Raw genomic sequence first — 13269 nt, 5'->3', positions numbered from 1 at the left:
CTGGCTGGCATCCAACATTCTAGCTAACAGTTTGGCATGGTGAAGAAGCAGCCAGACATTAAGTCAGACTAGCTGGATTATAGACAAATCAAACGTCACGCTAATGAAGGGAGGCTTTCAGTCATCATAATCAATTTCTATATGAAGAAGATGCAGCAGGACCAGACTGACTGCATTTTTCATGGGTTTTCCTCGATCTAACACACCTGACTGAGCACATCAGGTAATTGCTGAGCTGATCAGCAGATGAACTGGGTGTGGGATTAATAACCACAAATCTAAAAGGTGGTTACTATGGTGGTTGCTAAGTGTAAGCAAATGCAAGTGTGGCAAGGAGACTGCTATGGTATTTTTAAGGCATTTGTCATGATATTGCTTAGTAGTTGCTTTGGTGTTGCTAAGTATTTGCTAAGTGGTTGCTATGATATTGCATATTGTTGGTATGGTACTGGATAATTTCAGACATTTTTCCTCCTATGGTGTTTTCATTTTGTTGCTACGGTATCTCAAGGGGTTGTTTAGGTGTTGTTGAGCAACAAGCTTAATAGAGTCTACAGTAAAATTAAAGGAGAACTCTGATGTAAAATTCTACTACTTTAAACCTGGATAACGGTGGAAAAAGAAATTTATCGGGGCAAATTATACTTGTGTCACCCAGTCTGAAGGGTGTTTGGGCAAACCGTTAAAATTTCTTGATCTCAGAACACTGTGGGAGAACAAGCCTCCAAACTCTAGCCTCCACTGAGCTTAAAGCTACAATATCAAAAAAGCTAAATCTGATTTTTCTGATTTCTTGTGAAGACTGAGAGTTAAACCTCAGTGTGGAACACCTGTATAACACAGAAACACCACAGCTTTGTTGTCTGTATATCTTGGGTAAATGCTTCTTTGCAGCTGAGCTCAGCCTAATAGAAGCGTGGCAGTTGTCACCCTGTGACCGAAGTGTGACTTCCAACTCCACTGAGACCTTCCTCCAGGTCAGACCACCGCCTGAGGAACACACACACACACAACACGCAGCCTGCCTGCCCATCAACCACACAGTGCATTCAGGCAGTCAGTGCCACACCTCGGTAATAAAGGCTGCCCATATCAATGTCACTTCCCTGTTCAAACAAGTTGCTGCCTTCAAAGCAGCATTCACAAACACTGCCAGCTTGTAGGAGATGCTGGTACAAAGCCAACGTAGAAGGGTGGTGAACTGTATCTGACATCTACTGTTATATAGAAACTATCACATAATAAACATGCCTCATATGATCGATCACAAATATATATATGCAAATATACAAAGTTCCCTTGTCCACTCCGCTGCACCAGCCTCCACTATTACGGTCAAATAGTGTGGTCGAGGTTTCCACCGGTCAAACTGAGTAAAGCGGGGTAACCCACTTACTGACCAGTAACCTTCTCTGAATTATGCAGGCATGGGTGCTTTATCTGGACCTTTAGTGAAGGCTGGAATTTGAAGTACTACTCCAGCTGCCTGTCCATCTGCCAGAGAGAGAGAGAGAGCGAGAGAGAGCGAGAGAGAGAGAGAGAGAGAGAGAGAAACAGAGGAAGGTACACATTTGGGAGAGGAGGGACAGTGTGTATTTGTGTGTTCTCCCACTAGTATGCAAAGCAGAGGTAGAGTATAATACTGAATCTGTTAATAACTGGACAGTGAAGGTTGTAGCAGTATTGTCATGATGCTATAGTAAAAGAGTACAATGTAACTGTAATCAGTAGATTAACTGTATAATCCTATATGACACCTTTAAAATCACGGACTTATATAATAAATAATAACACATCAAAAAAGAAACAGTGATCTACCAGTGATCTTGGAAGCTACTGTAAACATACTGTACATGATATTAGGACATATAACTGACTGTTAAGTCTGGGATAGTTCAATAAATGACTGGCATAGATTAGCATGGAAGCCTCTCTGGCTCAGACCATGCCAATTATTACCTTAATAAATGAGTTCTCAGTAAGGGTGAGAAATTGCCAGATTTCTATGCAATTCACAACCACAAATTGATTTCCTATGTTCAATAAACAGCCAGCAATCACTCTGCCAATATGTGGAATTACCTCATGCAGACACCCAGTGTAAACATAAAGGGAAATACAAATTCTTACAAATCCTTAGATGCAAATAATTAAGGACTTTGTGGCCATGTGACAATGTGAAACATTTTATGACTTCACTAAGCAAACTGTCAAATATAAAAAAATATAAGTCAAATATATAAATCTAACTTAACTTAATATTTGCATCTCATTTTTAAGCATTACAAAGACACACAGCAGCATCTATACTGTTCTTAACAATATCAACAATATATAGTATCGATATTTAAACAATAGAAGAAGAAAAAAAAACAGCATTGTTCCAAAGTTCGACTACCCATTGTTTGCACACGTCATGCAACAGTATGAGTACAAATGACTATGCTTGATTTCTATATCTACTGTAACTGTAGATTAACCCTTATTTATAAACAGAAATATAATAGGACATAATAGAAACAAAAACTGCAACTCCCAAAAACTATAAACTCTCTACGTCAGTATCTGCTGTGATCATGTATGTTTCTATATGTTACAGTATGTTACACATCTCTGCACCTTATCCTCACTATACATATTATTATACCGTATCGGTACTGCACTGTCCTGTCTTTTAAATTGTCTCATCTTTTGTATTTATTGTAGTGTTATAGTTTTATGTTGCATTATCATCACTCTTGCACTTTATATGGTCTATTGTTTGTTGTTCCATGTTGCACCATGGTTCTGGAGAAGGATAATTTCACTACACTGTGTACCTGTACTCAGATGTAATGACAATAAAAGCCTCTTGACTTGACTTGACTTGAAAAGCCTCTGACCATTACCTACATACTGCACTGCAAAACCAGTCATTTGCAGGTATCAGCTTTGCACCCATGTGGCCACTCTCCATTCCACAGCACAACATGACCTTAGTATCACTAACATAATGACTCATCTGCTGTTTTTAGGTAGAAACCTCCTCCTCCTCCTCCTGTATTAGTCTGAAAGGAAAAGGTAATGGCTAATGCTACACGGTTCCAGCTCTATATACCAGGCCGTAGCTGCTGGTCAGTCATGCTGAAGGAGGTCAGTGGGGAATCATTAGAGCAGCCAGACAGTCAGACGTTTACAGGCTAATGAAAAAATAATTGGCCTGCTTTGCAGTCGGACATAAGTGCAGTCCAGTGCTGCTGACCAATCAAATGGTCCTCTGCTTGACTTCAGACAATCGCTGAGAAACCAATCAGCTCTAAGCAAAACAGGTTCCACGTTTACATACGAGCATCAATCATGAACATAACCGAAGAGACCCAAATTGTCAACCTCAGCTAAAAGGAAATTGATTGAACAGTCAGAAACTAGTGGTGGGACAAAATATATCAATATATGTGGGACAATATATCTTACTGTTTTTGCTTGAAATACATTACCAACACGTGGCGTCAATATATATCAATATTTTATTAAAACTTTAGAGCTATCAACTCCTTAAGACTCGCCCCCAATTTGACTTACTAGTTAAGTTACTGCTTTATAATTCCAAATGGTGGCGCTAATCAAATGAAACTGATAGTAAGTTTGAATAACAGCAAGTTTCAGATTAAATTTTTAGGTGAGCCAAGGTGAGACATTCAACCTGTTAAGCATGGTGAGGGTAGCATCATTCCCAGGGAATCCCCAACTGATGTTTATTCTTATGTAAACAAACATGAGCACAAACAAATAAGGAAACACAATGGACAATATTGATGTCAGCAAAAAAGCATTAAATGTCATGTCCATATGTTGTACAATATTCAATAACAATATTTATCATGACAGGCTTGCTGCTAATAATGGTAGATATTTGACTAGTCAATCCAAATTCAAATTGATGCATAAGGATTTTTTTAATCACTCTGAACTGGAATTATAAATTTGTAGTAAAACATACTGAACATACAGAAATTTGCTGTGAAGTTAAATATTAAATATTCACTAAATATGCATTAAATATTCTGTCTTTTAGTACTTTAGTATATATATATATATTTGTTAAATTACACTATAAATACATTTTTATGTACACAAAACATTTTATATCATGCACAATCATTATGCACTATCGCTTACATAATAGACAAATGTTTGCAACATTTTTTTTTTCTGCTAAATGTTTAAAACTGATTACATGAAATAAATATGCATACATTTAGTGCAAAAATTTGTGCTAAAATATTTTGATATTATTTTATCACTCATCCTCTAGTCTAGACTCCAGCAAAAAAAATAGGTGTGAAAATAACCACTGTATTCTGTGTGATCAGTTCAGTTGGTGTGAGAAAGGAAGTCAATGTTAAAACCTGAAAAGTGAAATGATGCAGGCCTGAGTGAGTGATGCAGCGTGCGAGTGTGTGTGTGTGTGTGTGTGTGTTTGTGTAAAGGTCTTTGATGAGCCTGTCACAGCTGTCATGTTCACACTGCACTGCATTTCATAAGAGACTAGGCCACACACTAACCGAGCTCATTTCCTGTACACTGCACTCCGCCTGCATGAGCAGGGCTCTATCGACGTGCTCAGTCTTACGTAACGGAGCTGTTAGCCTGTTAGCACCTGCTGCTACATGCTCGCGTGCTCACACACGTAAACTCACGCAGTTCATCCGAGAGGTCTGGGTGGAGGATTCCCCGCACCTTGGGAAGTTTAGACATGGGCTTCCCGGGTTTGGGGTTCCTCAGGTTACAGGCGATGGGGGTGGGGAGGAGTGGGGTGGTTATGTTGGGTCATGTGACCTTCATGCATCTCTTCTTTCAGTTGGTGTGGCTAGTTTTGTCTTACAAAGTGGGGGTTAATGATTAAGAGCTTGGCCTACAGAGTAATAGATGAGATAGGAAGAAAATAATATGGTACATTGCTGCCATAATTAAAATTTTATGTTGCACCAAAAAAAAAGAAAAAAATACAAATACAGAAAAATACAGATATGGTTTCTGAACTCTGGATTGGTTTTTGATTATTGATACCACACTAATATTTACTTCCTCTTAAGTTTCAGAAACCCAGCCCACCAACAAAAGGCCTGGTCAAAGCTGACAAACCCTTGGAAACTTTGGAAGAACAAGCTTAAATAACACTTTGTTATTTAACAAAATAATGCAGATTACTACAAGATCCAGGCCTCAGATCAGGACCACAGCTTTTCCAGTGCCAGTTTTAGTAAATCCAAAGCCAATGGGAATCCTCGCTAGGCCAAAAGCTAATATTAGCTATTATTGATGCTAGTTTGGACCATCTCCTCTCTACAATGACATCTTCCTCATTAAACAAACTGGACTAAAAAAAGCTAAACCAATCTGGTTTAGATAAACATACTCCACTTTATCCTGTACCAGTAAGACTCGAGAAAGCCAGACCAGAGAAGTGAGTTGGTGCTATGTTAAAAGCAAGCCTGCTGTCTCTTTAGCCTGCTGCCTGCTAGTAACTATGCTCTGAAAGAATAAAACAAGTGGACAACAACACTATCTTATAGTGACAGTGTTTTGTAACAGTGCAAAAACTGTTTTATAGTTTTGTTTAGTTTGCTTCATCGCCCTCAAGTCTCCTGCAAAAGGAATATTGACATTTTTCTCTGAGACAAAACAACATCAGGATTGTAAATTGGCTTGCCAAACAACATTTGAGCATTTCTCGCTCAACCAAAGACAAATCCTTACTATTTTATCAAAAACACCTAAAATACTCAATAAATTACAACAGATACACAAATCAGCATCAGTCTCTTATTTTCCAAAATAAATACAGATTTTATAATAGCTGAAACGTATTATTACTTATTGCCACTATTCCCAGAAATAACAGAATTAACTGACTCAACATCAGTACCTGGCCTCAATCAAATCACATTCCCTCACTAATGTTCCAAAGTCTGGGGTTAAGCCTTCCTAGACAGAGTAGACTCTCTAATAATGTTGCTAATATCTAATTGAATACATCAGAACACACACAGTGTTGTGAAGCACTGCTGCAGCCTTGACTACATCAATAAGCATTTCAGGGAATTCGATCCAGCTAAAACGCTGACCACTCAACCCGCACTTCCTCTACCAGCCCTCCGGCTGCAGCCACTCCCGGATTAGTGACATCATCACCCCTGGAATAATAATAGGCTGCAGGAAGTGCACCCTGCCCGTGACTGAGCAGGGGGAAGCAGGAAGTGTGTCACTGAAAGGGTCCTCAGGCGTTAAAGGGACGAGCGAGGGGCCGACAGGATGAGGAATCCCCATCAGAGTGCAGGAAATCCAGCAGGTCTGTCTCAGCTATCAGAGCAGCCGTGCACTCTGTGTGTCTGAACATCAGTCTGCACACTAAACCTGATTAAACAGTCTGGAGCTCCACTGCAGCATCTGCTATTACTGCATTACTCCCTTCCTCAGCACCACAGTCACGTTACAACCAGAGAGAGAGAGAGAGAGAGAGAGAGAGAGAGAGAGAGAGAGAGAGAGAGAGAGAGAGAGAGAGAGAGAGAGAGAGAGAGAGAGAGACAATGTAAGAAAAAGAGGGGCAGAGGGAGAAAGAAGCATAGGGAGAGAGAGAGAGAAAGGTGGAGACAATACACATCAAAGAAACAGCAAGAAGTGAGAGACAAGGCGAGACAAGAAGTCAGCAAGAGAAAGGATGAGACAAAAAACGAGAAAGAAAGAATGAGTAACAGACACAAAGAAACAGAGGGAGTACAGAGAGAACAGCGAGAAAAGGTGAGACAGAGAGTCAGGAAGAGAGACAATGAGGAACACAAGAAGAAAAAGAGACAGCAAGACAAAGAAAGAAAAAGATAATGAAAATGCAGAGTAAATGACATACAGTAAGTCAAGGAGAGCCATAGATAGAAAGACCGTAAGACACAAAGGTACTGAAAGACAGAAAAAGAGAAATAAAGAGAGAGAGAGAGAGAGAGAGAGAGAGAGATGCAAAGAGAGAGCAGAGAGACACAGAGAGAGAGACAGTGAAAAACAGAGGCAGAGAAAAAAAGAGACAAGATGAGGGTTGATACTAGGAGAGAAAGGTAGTCAGACTAGAGAGACAAGTAGAGAAAAAGTAAGACTGATACAGTGAAACTAGGAGAAAAACAGAGAGAGAGAGAGAGAGAGAGAGAGAGAACAAAAGCAAGCAAAAATTGCAAAGTGAGAAAGTAGGATTTATATAAATGAAGAGATGGGAAGTGAGAGAAAGAAAAGAGCAAAGTAGAGCCTAAAAACAAAACAATGAAAAGATTGACAAAAGAAAGTCAGAGAGAGAGAGTGTGTGTGTCTATCTGAGTCTTGTGGTTTACTACTAGAGGAAGTGTTCAAACAGTGAGTGCCGCTCAGCTTTGCCGCCGAAAATATTTTTCGACGAATCAGAGGGGAGCGTTCTGTTGCGGGTTTTTTTGTATTTTGGTTGAGAGAGCGGAGGTGCAGAGACCTGTACTCAGCAGTTAAGCTCAACACCAGACTCAGACCATCTGACCTATTACTGCATACATTTACACTACAGCTCAGACTCAACTACTTAAAAGAGAATTTCCATATTCATTTTTGCATAATTAGATGTCTAAAGTGACTTGCAAAAACTCATGCGACAGGAAACTAAAAAAAAAAAATAGTTCACTTAAAAAAGTCTCAGAACTTTTGTGCCATGTACAATAAAAACGTCGCACTGAGCAGTGGGATGTGTGTGTGGGGTCTCCTGGTTGGACAGTTCTAGCCTGATTAAGTCCGTCGTGCTCATGGTCTCTACGTGACACGAAATTCAGATTTTTGTCTGTGCCACTACCAGGAGGATTTTACCCATACACCTTTCATGCCTGCCTTGTTTGGTTCAGACTTTTGTGGTGTGAAAGTGGCAAAGAAGCACAATCTAAATCATAGGACCAAAATTTGGTCTGACCAAAAGAAGTGGTCACAGTCCAGATCAACTGAACCATGGTCCGGTTCGTCTGCAGAGTGAGGTTAAGGCAGCCCAGACTGTGTCCCAGAGACGGCCCTCATCTTCAGGCTCAAGTTATTTGGTCAGCTGAGAAATTTGCTTAGTAGATTTTCGTTCCTAACAGAACTTAGCTGAAGTATCAGATTGAACATCTGCACTAAAGCTGTTAAAATAGCTCCTGCTGTGCTGCCATCAGCATGGCATTTTCATATTAATGCACTCTTCCTGCAGAAGTACAGAAGTGGCTGAACAAGGTGCATTCACTGAGAAACACTCCATCACCAAACAACAGCATCTGTATCCATATAATCAAGTTCCCATCACTTATTATCTCCAGCAAACAACCAAAGAAGTTAACTTCAGACACAAACAAGAAGACACAAACAAGGTATTCTTTAATATTTCATTTTCATTTTCATCCTTTACTGACTGACCCAGTGCTTCTAAGGAAAACTACTGAGCTCGCTGATTCACTGCTGTTCAGTATACTGACAATCAATTAAAAATGATAGAGAGAATATCTATATATTTTTAAGGTCCTAAAAATGTGCTTGTTCAAAAAATAAAAAATAAAACATATAATGTGACTATCAAGAAAAAAATAATAAGTAAAGTGATGTGATGCCAATATTGCACGTATATATCTGCAGATGCCAATATACAAATGTATAGCTTACAGAGAGACCAAATACCCTGCTATAACTTTACAAACTAAAAAAAAGTAAAGTAATAAAGAAATAAAGAAAGACAGATTGATGGATATTAAGCGAGACAGAGAGAGAGAGAGTAAAGCACTAAATCTGTTCATCTTCAGTAGAAGTTGAGTGAACGTCAGTGTTCTGAAAGCAGCTTCACTTCAGCACTGCTGTAGAGCAGGTGGGGGGTCAGTCTGGCTCCTCCACTTTCTCTCCCTCACCCAGTCATCCACCACCGCTGTTCCTCTCCTTCTATTCTGCTCCTGTTTAGAACACCCACTCGCTGGTATTTATACCCAGTCTCACAGGAACGCTGCACTTTTATCCTTCTTCTTCCTCACACACCATTACAGAGCTCCTGCTCTCCACACTCTTCCTCCTCACACTCACAGACTGAGCTCCTGTCCTCCTTCAGGATGACCAGGTCAGCAACCCTTCTCCACAGCACTCAATAAACAGCAACATGACAGAGCAGTGCAGGCATCCCAATACCAGCCAAACATCAGTCTGATGTGGCCTTACTCAGATTAAACTCTGATTAATATCTCAGTATCACACAAAATAGAATAGAGCTTCCATTTACAAAGAAAAAGACTCACAATGCACTTACGCAGCTCTAAATGCACTATATCCATTCAGACTATTGTCTGCAGCAGTTTAGCTCCACCCACTCACACTTAAGTTATAAGGAGTGTTTCAGCTCACAGTGCTGTGTGAACAAGGCACCAACCAGAACAGAAGTCATTTATATATATATATATATATCAGTCTTAAAGGAACAGGGAAAAAGCTGTGTTTAATTTTAAGGGATTAACATCAGGTCAGAGAGAGAGAGAAAGTTTAAAACAGAGAAAGACAGAAAAATACATAAGAGTGGGGAGAAAGACGAAGAAAAAAATAAGAAAAAAAAGAGAGAAAATGAACAAACAAATGAACAAAATCTTTAAAAATACAAGAAAAAAGCGAACAGAAAATGAATGAATGAATGAATGAATGAATGAATAAATGAAAGAGAAAGACAAGGGACAGAGAGAGAAATGAACAAAAACAAATAATTGAAAATGAATTAAAGAAACAAGTAAAATAAAATGGTTGAGATAATGAAAAGGAAAGAACAAATAAAAAAAGAAAACAAAAAAAAGAGAGTTGGCAGAGAGAAAGAAAACACTGAGACAATATAAGAGAAACAGAACGAAAAAGAAAGAAAGAAAGAAAAAAGGAGGGCAGTTCTCCTGCAGTTCTAAATGCACCAATTGTGATGTGATGTCACAAAGCATTTACATACAACTGCCTAACTAGCCAACAGCAGTTAAGCTCCACCCACTCACATGAAAAGAGGGTAGCTAATCAGAACTGAGGTAACAGTAAGATAGAGAGAGAGAACAGGTAGATAAATGATAGAAGTACAAGCAGACAGAAAGAAAGAAGGAAGGAAGGAAAGAAAAAGTTTTGACACACTGATTCTCCGATTGTTATGTCACAATGTATTTACGTACATCTGCCCAATCAGTCTATACAGCAGGTTAGCTCTGCCCACTAACACTGAAGACATAAGAAGTATTTAAACCAAATGGGCTTTTTTGAAGGAAGCAGAGGGCAGCCAATCAGAACTGAGGTATTTTTTATACATCAGTCTACATGCATACATAATACATACCGTAATCACATCAGTCTTAAGTAATAAATGAATTAATAAAGTGGGAATTGGATATGGAACAGAGCAGTCTAAATCTGAACTGAGATTTTCTGGCACATTTAGCAGTATAATATAGGACAGACTGAAAAAACAGGCCTCAGAGTGAAGGTCTGTTTTAACAGTCAGATTCAGCCGAGGACGGTTTAACCGGTCATGAAGAAAATTTCAGTAATATGCTCGGCCAGATTTTGGCTTTGTCTATCTAGGTTACGTCCATTACAGAAGAAAAACACATCCCCTTAAATATCCATCCCTGACTGTCCAGACTGCCTACAACAGATACTAAGCTACAGTATTCCTGTGATGACGGAAACGCCGGCCTGCACAAAGGAGAAAGTGAAACTCTGACGTCTGATACAGCTTCATGAATAATCAGCCTGTCCATCATACTGACTCATCATCAAAACAACTGTCCACGTCCTATAGCGTCCAGAACTGCACTAACACAACAATCTCAACAACAGCAGACACTATATATGCTTTAAAATAAAGTAACCAAACATATTAAACAATATCATTATCATTTTTTTGTATGTATTTCTGAATACTATGACCTTTATTCTGCATCAGTTAAATAATCAACAGGCAAATACAGTAAATGCAAATAGGTCCAACATACACAGAACGTAGATCGTATAAGACAAAAAAAAAAGAAAAGAAAAGAAAACAGCAGTATAATCAGAATAGGTATAATTTATCTTTTATATATTTTTAAATTCTTCATATTTTATGAATAATCTTCATATTTACCTGCCAATTTGAACGCACATCTAATGGATTTTCTTTTATTTTAATATTATTTAAAAAAAAAAACAATTTTCTCAAATGCACACATCACTTCACTCCTGGTTCATCTGAAGATCCAAGTGTTATGTTTAATATTTTCAGGTGCAGTTTTTTTTAGAATACAAATGGTTCATTGTATATAAAATCTTCCCATAAATCTACCTGCCCTGATTACACACCTCAAATCACGATAAGATTCTTTGTGGACAATATATCGTCCCAGAAATGATTGCGATAAACAATATAAACGTCATTTTAAGACCATTAAATCCCACTGATATAATGACAATAGAATAGCATAACAAAGCAATAATTCCCTTTTAAAGGCCACAAATACATTGGGAAATATATACTATATTCTTCACCTACTTGGTAAGTACATGTGAAGAAACACAAAAAAAAAAAATAGACAATATCATGATTATCAAATATTATTGAGGTAATGTCCATTTATTGCAAAATAAGCTGATAATGTAATTATCGTGACAGGCCTAGTAACACATGTACCATTGATAGCAGTTTTTTTTTTTATTTACAAGGGATGTGCCATGTTTTATTGTACTCAATCATATCGCCAACATTTTTGAATATCGTGAACGATCTTATACCCTGAAATACCGTGCCATATCACCGACCCTTAATTATCACATAAGGGTACTACTTTTTTGTTGTTTTTAGCAACAGAAAAATTCACACTGTTCTTATTTCCCATTACATATCTACTAGAGACAGATTTATTAGTATGATGACATTCTGGATCATTGAATTCCGTAAAAAATCTGATCAAATTCTTGTATTTTTTAATATCTCAGTTAGGGGTGTGCCATATCATCATATGCAATAAAAGAATATTATTTTTATTTTGTTGCAGTAGTGAATTCTTGAAATATATTTTCAATGTTCTGAAGAGTATCGTTATCGCACAAATTTCATGAAACATTGTGATATTATTTTAGAGCCATATCGCCCTCCCCTATTATTATTTACTGTACATACATGCAATTTAATTCAACCATCTACCAATACATATCAATATATGTGCACATCTACTGACCAATTTTAAACACTGAATCCATTCTGATTCATTACTTGTTACTGGTTAATGTTAATGTAGTTCTCTCATGGGGAATGTAACTACAGATTTACAGGTCAATTTGAGTATCTGCTGCGTGATTTCCATATCTGAAGTTTATTCATTCGAGTTTCTGATTTACCAATCTTAAGCTTAAATATTTCAGATTTTCTCGAGTTTGTTTAGAAATTGTTTCTTATTGATTAGGGGTGTGCCATATTGAATCTTACGCAATAAGTTTGCCAACATTTTTGAATATTGTGAATGATATTATACCCTAAAATATCATGCCATGTCATCCACCTCTATTTATCACATTATTACTTAGTGTAATATAGCACACCCCTAACTGAGATATTAAAAAAATATACAAGAATTTGATCAGATTTGTAACAGAAGTCAATGATCCAGAATGTCATGACAATAATAATGTACTCCAAATATTTCCCATATATCCAGAATTGAAGTAAAATTGACTATACCAGACATAAATAATCTGTCTCTGGGGTAGTACTTTTATTTCTTATTATATATCCAATATAGATTATATCTGTCAAGTATCATTTATTTTACTTTAATCCTGTATATATTTTTTAGTATCATGACATGTTGCAGTACTGTATTATTGAAATTTATATACACATTTTTTTTTATTCAGTGTTGTGTCATATCGCCAAGTGTTTCGTTATAGCAAAACTACCATGAAATATCGTGATATTATTTTAGAGCCATATTACCCACCCTTACTACTGATTCATTTGAACAGGTTCACTTACTACACAGCTTGAAGAAGCAGCACTTTTAATGGAAGGACTTTCGTCCAGTTTAGTGTAGAAACTGAACTGACTGCACTTTCTGAACCAGGTTTATTACTTAAACTCTTTGTGCTGGAATTTACTCTCTAAGCTTGTCTAAACTAGCAGCATTCCTCGCTTTAAAGCTGACAGACACCAGAGACCACCACCACTACCACAGATCCAGCCCTGCCTGAGAGATCAACTGACGTTAGCATTACGCTAGCTAATGTAGC

The 13269-nt window shown here is 37.8% G+C and overlaps 1 protein-coding gene across 6 annotated transcripts in view; it reads right to left on the bottom strand.

Annotated features, from left to right (window-relative positions):
- Positions 1-13269, bottom strand: part of LOC103029182 (striatin) — a 54120-nt gene that overhangs the window by 40183 nt on the left and 668 nt on the right. The gene's annotated exons all lie outside the window — the stretch shown is intronic.

The sequence above is a fragment of the Astyanax mexicanus genome, chromosome 25 (assembly GCF_023375975.1).
Source record: "Astyanax mexicanus isolate ESR-SI-001 chromosome 25, AstMex3_surface, whole genome shotgun sequence".
NCBI classification, from domain to species: Eukaryota; Metazoa; Chordata; class Actinopteri; order Characiformes; family Acestrorhamphidae; genus Astyanax; species Astyanax mexicanus.
Note: the sequence above shows the minus strand (reverse complement) of the source record. Positions and strands in the feature narration are given on the sequence as shown.